Source organism: Oncorhynchus keta, unplaced genomic scaffold (genome assembly GCF_023373465.1).
Source record: "Oncorhynchus keta strain PuntledgeMale-10-30-2019 unplaced genomic scaffold, Oket_V2 Un_contig_23544_pilon_pilon, whole genome shotgun sequence".
NCBI lineage: Eukaryota > Metazoa > Chordata > Actinopteri > Salmoniformes > Salmonidae > Oncorhynchus > Oncorhynchus keta.
The window spans coordinates 30001-37500 of record NW_026283440.1 but is presented as its reverse complement, the minus strand read 5'-3'; positions in this window follow the sequence as shown (position 1 = coordinate 37500).

Here is a 7500-nt window from a genome sequence, read left to right as displayed (position 1 = left end):
ATATTTATAGGAGGATACATCTGGGATCTGATATTTATAGTAGATACATCTGGGATCTGATATTTATAGTAGATACATCTGGGATCTGATATTTATAGGAGGATACATCTGGGATCTGATATTTATAGGAGGATACATCTGGGATCTGATATTTATAGTAGGATACATCTGGGATCTGATATTTATAGTAGGATACATCTGGGATCTGATATTTATAGGAGGATACATCTGGGATCTGATATTTATAGGATACATCTGGGATCTGATATTTATAGGAGGATACATCTGGGATCTGATATTTATAGTAGGATACATCTGGGATCTGATATTTATAGTAGGATACATCTGGGATCTGATATTTATAGGAGGATACATCTGGGATCTGATATTTATAGGAGGATACATCTGGGATCTGATATTTATAGTCGAGGATACATCTGGGATCTGATATTTATAGTAGATACATCTGGGGTCTGATATTTATAGTAGGATACATCTGGGATCTGATATTTATAGGAGGATACATCTGGGGTCTGATATTTATAGTAGGATACATCTGGGATCTGATATTTATAGTCGGATACATCTGGGATCTGATATTTATAGTAGGATACATCTGGGATCTGATATTTATAGGAGGATACATCTGGGATCTGATATTTATAGTAGATACATCTGGGATCTGATATTTATAGTAGGATACATCTGGGGTCTGATATTTATAGTAGGATACATCTGGGATCTGATATTTATAGGAGGATACATCTGGGATCTGATATTTATAGGAGGATACATCTGGGGTCTGATATTTATAGTAGGATACATCTGGGATCTGATATTTATAGGAGGATACATCTGGGATCTGATATTTATAGGAGGATACATCTGGGATCTGATATTTATAGGAGGATACATCTGGGATCTGATATTTATAGGAGGATACATCTGGGATCTGATATTTATAGGAGGATACATCTGGGATCTGATATTTATAGGAGGATACATCTGGGATCTGATATTTATAGGAGGATACATCTGGGATCTGATATTTATAGGAGGATACATCTGGGATCTGATATTTATAGGAGGATACATCTGGGATCTGATATTTATAGGAGGATACATCTGGGATCTGATATTTATAGTAGGATACATCTGGGATCTGATATTTATAGTAGGATACATCTGGGGTCTGATATTTATAGTAGGATACATCTGGGATCTGATATTTATAGGAGGATACATCTGGGATCTGATATTTATAGTAGATACATCTGGGATCTGATATTTATAGTAGGATACATCTGGGGTCTGATATTTATAGTAGGATACATCTGGGATCTGATATTTATAGGAGGATACATCTGGGATCTGATATTTATAGGAGGATACATCTGGGGTCTGATATTTATAGGAGGATACATCTGGGATCTGATATTTATAGGAGGATACATCTGGGATCTGATATTTATAGGAGGATACATCTGGGATCTGATATTTATAGTAGATACATCTGGGATCTGATATTTATAGTAGGATACATCTGGGGTCTGATATTTATAGTAGGATACATCTGGGATCTGATATTTATAGGAGGATACATCTGGGATCTGATATTTATAGGAGGATACATCTGGGGTCTGATATTTATAGTAGGATACATCTGGGATCTGATATTTATAGGAGGATACATCTGGGATCTGATATTTATAGGAGGATACATCTGGGATCTGATATTTATAGGAGGATACATCTGGGATCTGATATTTATAGGAGGATACATCTGGGATCTGATATTTATAGTAGGATACATCTGGGATCTGATATTTATAGTAGGATACATCTGGGGTCTGATATTTATAGTAGGATACATCTGGGATCTGATATTTATAGGAGGATACATCTGGGATCTGATATTTATAGGAGGATACATCTGGGGTCTGATATTTATAGTAGGATACATCTGGGATCTGATATTTATAGGAGGATACATCTGGGATCTGATATTTATAGGAGGATACATCTGGGATCTGATATTTATAGGAGGATACATCTGGGATCTGCCTATTTATAGGAGGATACATCTGGGATCTGATATTTATAGGAGGATACATCTGGGATCTGATATTTATAGGAGGATACATCTCCAGGATCAGCCTATTTATAGGAGGATACATCTCCCGGATCTGATATTTATAGGAGGATACATCTGGGATCTGATATTTATAGGAGGTTTGATCTGGCCTCTGATATTTATAGGAGGATACATCTGGGATGCTGCCTATTTATAGGAGGATACATCTGGGATCTGATATTTGATGGAGGATCATCTAATCTGATATTTATAGTAGGATACATTTGGGATCTGATATTTATAGTAGGATAACATCTCTCCCGGTTTGATGCAGCCTCATAGTAATAGATAGCTAATTCTCCAGGCTTGATGGCAGCCTAGGCTAATAGCTAGGCTAACGTTCTCCAGAGTCAACAGGCAGGCTGCTTCTGAATGGAGTTGCAGCCTTCTCCCGGATGAGAAAGCTCAGGCACTGCAGCTTCAATTAGCCTAGCTAGCTAACGTTCTCCAGGTTTGATGCAGCCTCAATTAGCCTAGCTAGCTAACGTTCTCCAGGTTTGATGCAGCCTCAATTAGCCTAGCTAGCTAACGTTCTCCAGGTTTGATGCAGCCTCAATTAGCCTAGCTAGCTAACGTTCTCCAGGTTTGATGCAGCCTCAATTAGCCTAGCTAGCTAACGTTCTCCAGGTTTGATGCAGCCTCAATTAGCCTAGCTAGCTAACGTTCTCCAGGTTTGATGCAGCCTCAATTAGCCTAGCTAGCTAACGTTCTCCAGGTTTGATGCAGCCTCAATTAGCCTAGCTAGCTAATGTTCTCCAGGTTTGATGCAGCCTCAATTAGCCTAGCTAGCTAATGTTCTCCAGGTTTGATGCAGCCTCAATTAGCCTAGCTAGCTAATGTTCTCCAGGTTTGATGCAGTCAAGGCATATACTATGGAATCATATTTGATGATAAAAAACCTAGCTATGGCAGCTATTAGTCTACTAAATCAGCTTGGTTGGTTGCTGTCTCTCGTCTCCCTCCCTCATCTCCCCTCTCCCTCCCTCCTCCCTGCTCTCTCCTCCCTCCTCCCTGCTCCCTCCTCCTTGCTCCCTTCTCCCTGCTCCCTCTCCCTCCTCCCCATGTCACTAGAGCGTCATCTCTCCCTCCTCCCTCCTCCCTCCTCCCTCCTCCCCATGTCACTAGAGCGTCACCTCTCTCTCCCTCCTCCCCATGTCACTAGAGCGTCACCTCTCTCTCCCTCCTCCCTCCTCCCTCCTCCCCATGTCACTAGAGCGTCACCTCTCTCTCCCTCCTCCCTCCTCCCTCCTCCCCATGTCACTAGAGCATCACCTCTCTCTCCCTCCTCCCTCCTCTCTCCATCGTTTTATCAGCTCTGGTTACTAAAGTATATTTAAAAGAAATGACTTTTCTGCTGCTTCCTCACTCGGATCAGAACGGGTCTGGGTCTGGTCAGATCTAACTGTCTCTCTGATAACCCCAGTTCATTCTCTCAATCTAACTGTCTCTCTGATAAAAAGCAAAAGTCCAGTTCATTCTCTCAATCTAACTGTCTCTCTGATAACCCCAGTTCATTCCCAATCTAACTGTCTCTGATAACCCCAGTTCATTCTCTCAATCTAACTGTCTCTCTGATAACCTTTAGTTCATTCTCTCAATCTAACTCTCTCTCTGATAACCCCCCAGTTCATTCTCTCAATCTAACTCTCTCTCTGAAAACCCCAGTTCATTCTCTCAATCTAACTCTCTCTCTGAAAACCCCAGTTCATTCTCTCAATCTAACTGTCTCTCTGATAACCCCAGTTCATTCTCTCAATCTAACTCTCTCTCTGATAACCCCAGTTCATTCTCTCAATTTAACTGTCTCTCTGATAACCCCAGTTCATTCTCTCAATCTAACTCTCTCTGATAACCCCAGTTCATTCTCTATCTAACTCTCTCTGATAACCCCAGTTCATTCTCTCAATCTAACTGTCTCTCTGATAACCCCAGTTCATTCTCTCAATCTAACTGTCTCTCTGATAACCCCAGTTCATTCTCTCAATCTAACTCTCTCTGATAACCCCAGTTCATTATCTCAATCTAACTGTCTCTCTGATAACCCCAGTTCCTTCTCTCAATCTAACTCTCTCTCTGATAACCCCCCATTCTCTCAATCTAACTCTCTCTCTGATAACCCCAGTTCATTCTCTAATCTAACTCTCTCTGATAACCCCAGTTCATTCTCTCAATCTAACTCTCTCTCTGATAACCCCAGTTCATTCTCTCAATCTAACTCTCTCTCTGATAACCCCAGTTCATTCTCTCAATCTAACTGTCTCTCTGATAACCCCAGTTCATTCTCTCAATCTAACTCTCTCTCTGATAACCCCAGTTCATTCTCTCAATCTAACTCTCTCTCTGATAACCCCAGTTCATTCTCTCAATCTAACTCTCTCTCTGATAACCCCAGTTCATTCTCTCAATCTAACTCTCTCTCTGATAACCCCAGTTCATTCTCTCAATCTAACTCTCTCTCTGATAACCCCAGTTCATTCTCTCAATCTAACTGTCTCTCTGATAACCCCAGTTCATTCTCTCAATCTAACTCTCTCTCTGATAACCCCAGTTCATTCTCTCAATCTAACTCTCTCTCTGATAACCCCAGTTCATTCTCTCAATCTAACTCTCTCTCTGATAACCCCAGTTCATTCTCTCAATCTAACTGTCTCTCTGATAACCCCAGTTCATTCTCTCAATCTAACTGTCTCTCTGATAACCCCAGTTCATTCTCTCAATCTAACTGTCTCTCTGATAACCCCAGTTCATTCTCTCAATCTAACTCTCTCTCTGATAACCCCAGTTCATTCTCTATCTAACTCTCTGATAACCCCAGTTCATTCTCTCAATCTAACTCTCTCTCTGATAACCCCAGTTCATTCTCTCAATCTAACTGTCTCTCTGATAACCCCAGTTCATTCTCTCAATCTAACTCTCTCTCTGATAACCCCAGTTCATTCTCTCAATCTAACTGTCTCTCTGATAACCCCAGTTCATTCTCTCAATCTAACTCTCTCTCTGATAACCCCAGTTCATTCTCTCAATCTAACTCTCTCTCTGATAACCCCAGTTCATTCTCTCAATCTAACTCTCTCTCTGATAACCCCAGTTCATTCTCTCAATCTAACTCTCTCTCTGATAAATCCCCTCTCTGAGTTCATTCTCTCAATCTAACTCTCTCTCTGATAACCCCAGTTCATTCTCTCAATCTAACTCTCTCTCTGATAACCCCAGTTCATTCTCTCAATCTAACTCTCTCTCTGATAACCCCAGTTCATTCTCTCAATCTAACTCTCTCTGATAACCCCAGTTCATTCTCTCAATCTAACTCTCTCTGATAACCCCAGTTCATTCTCTCAATCTAACTCTCTCTCTGATAACCCCAGTTCATTCTCTCAATCTAACTCTCTCTCTGATAACCCCAGTTCATTCTCTCAATCTAACTCTCTCTGATAACCCCAGTTCATTCTCTCAATCTAACTCTCTCTCTGATAACCCCAGTTCATTCTCTCAATCTAACTCTCTCTGATAACCCCAGTTCATTCTCTCAATCTAACTCTCTCTCTGATAACCCCAGTTCATTCTCTCAATCTAACTGTCTCTCTGATAACCCCAGTTCATTCTCTCAATCTAACTCTCTCTCTGATAACCCCAGTTCATTCTCTCAATCTAACTGTCTCTCTGATAACCCCAGTTCATTCTCTCAATCTAACTCTCTCTCTGATAACCCCAGTTCATTCTCTCAATCTAACTGTCTCTCTGATAACCCCAGTTCATTCTCTCAATCTAACTGTCTCTCTGATAACCCCAGTTCATTCTCTCAATCTAACTCTCTCTCTGATAACCCCAGTTCATTCTCTCAATCTAACTGTCTCTCTGATAACCCCAGTTCATTCTCTCAATCTAACTGTCTCTCTGATAACCCCAGTTCATTCTCTCAATCTAACTCTCTCTCTGATAACCCCAGTTCATTCTCTCAATCTAACTCTCTGATCTGATAACCCCAGTTCATTCTCTCAATCTAACTCTCTCTCTCTGATAACCCCAGTTCATTCTCTCAATCTAACTCTCTCTGTCTGATAACCCCAGTTCATTCTCTCAATCTAACTCTCTCTCTGATAACCCCAGTTCATTCTCTCAATCTAACTCTCTCTCTGATAACCCCAGTTCATTCTCAATCTAACTCTCTCTCTGATAACCCCAGTTCATTCTCTCAATCTAACTGTCTCTCTGATAACCCCAGTTCATTCTCTCAATCTAACTGTCTCTCTGATAACCCCAGTTCATTCTCTCAATCTAACTGTCTCTCTGATAACCCCAGTTCATTCTCTCAATCTAACTCTCTCTCTGATAACCCCAGTTCATTCTCTCAATCTAACTCTCTCTGATAACCCCAGTTCATTCTCTCAATCTAACTGTCTCTCTGATAACCCCAGTTCATTCTCTCAATCTAACTGTCTCTCTGATAACCCCAGTTCATTCTCTCAATCTAACTGTCTCTCTGATAACCCCAGTTCATTCTCTCAATCTAACTCTCTCTCTGATAACCCCAGTTCATTCTCTCAATCTAACTCTCTCTCTGAAACCCCAGTTCATTCTCTCAATCTAACTCTCTCTCTGATAACCCCAGTTCATTCTCTCAATCTAACTCTCTCTCTGATAACCCCAGTTCATTCTCTCAATCTAACTCTCTCTGAAAACCCCAGTTCATTCTCCCAATTTCAATCATCTCTCAACTCTCTCTGCATCTCTCATTCTGTATCTCTCTTTCTGTCTGTCTCTCTCTCTGCATCTCTCTCTCTTTCTGCATCTCTCTCTCTCTCTCTCTCTCTCTCTCTCTCTTCTCTCTCTCTTCTCGTCTCTCTTCTCTGCATCTCTCTCTCTCTCTCTGCATCTCTCTCTCTCTTTCTGCATCTCTCTCTCTGCATCTCTCTCTCTCTGCATCTCTCTCTCTTTCTGCATCTCTCTCTCTCTCTCTCTCTGCATCTCTCTCTCTCTCTGCATCTCTCTCTCTGCATCTCTCTCTGCTCTCTGCATCTCTCTCTCTCCATCTCTCTCCATCTCTCTCTTCTCTTCTCTCTCTGCATCTCTCTCTCTCCATCTCTCTCTCTCCGTCTCTCCCTCTCTGAAAACCCCATCCGTCAGACTGTGTCTATGTGACCTGTATTTGTTCCTCCTAAAAGACAGATACACCCTGAAGGTTACAGACTGTCCCCTCACATCAATGTCTCCCCCACCACCTAGAAAACACAACAGACACCCTTTCCTGCTGAGACACAGCCACAGCCCACCTCTAACAACCACCTAGAAAACACACCCTTCCTGCTGAGCCACAGCCCACCTCTAACAACCACCTAGAAAACACACCCTTCCTGCTGAAACACAGC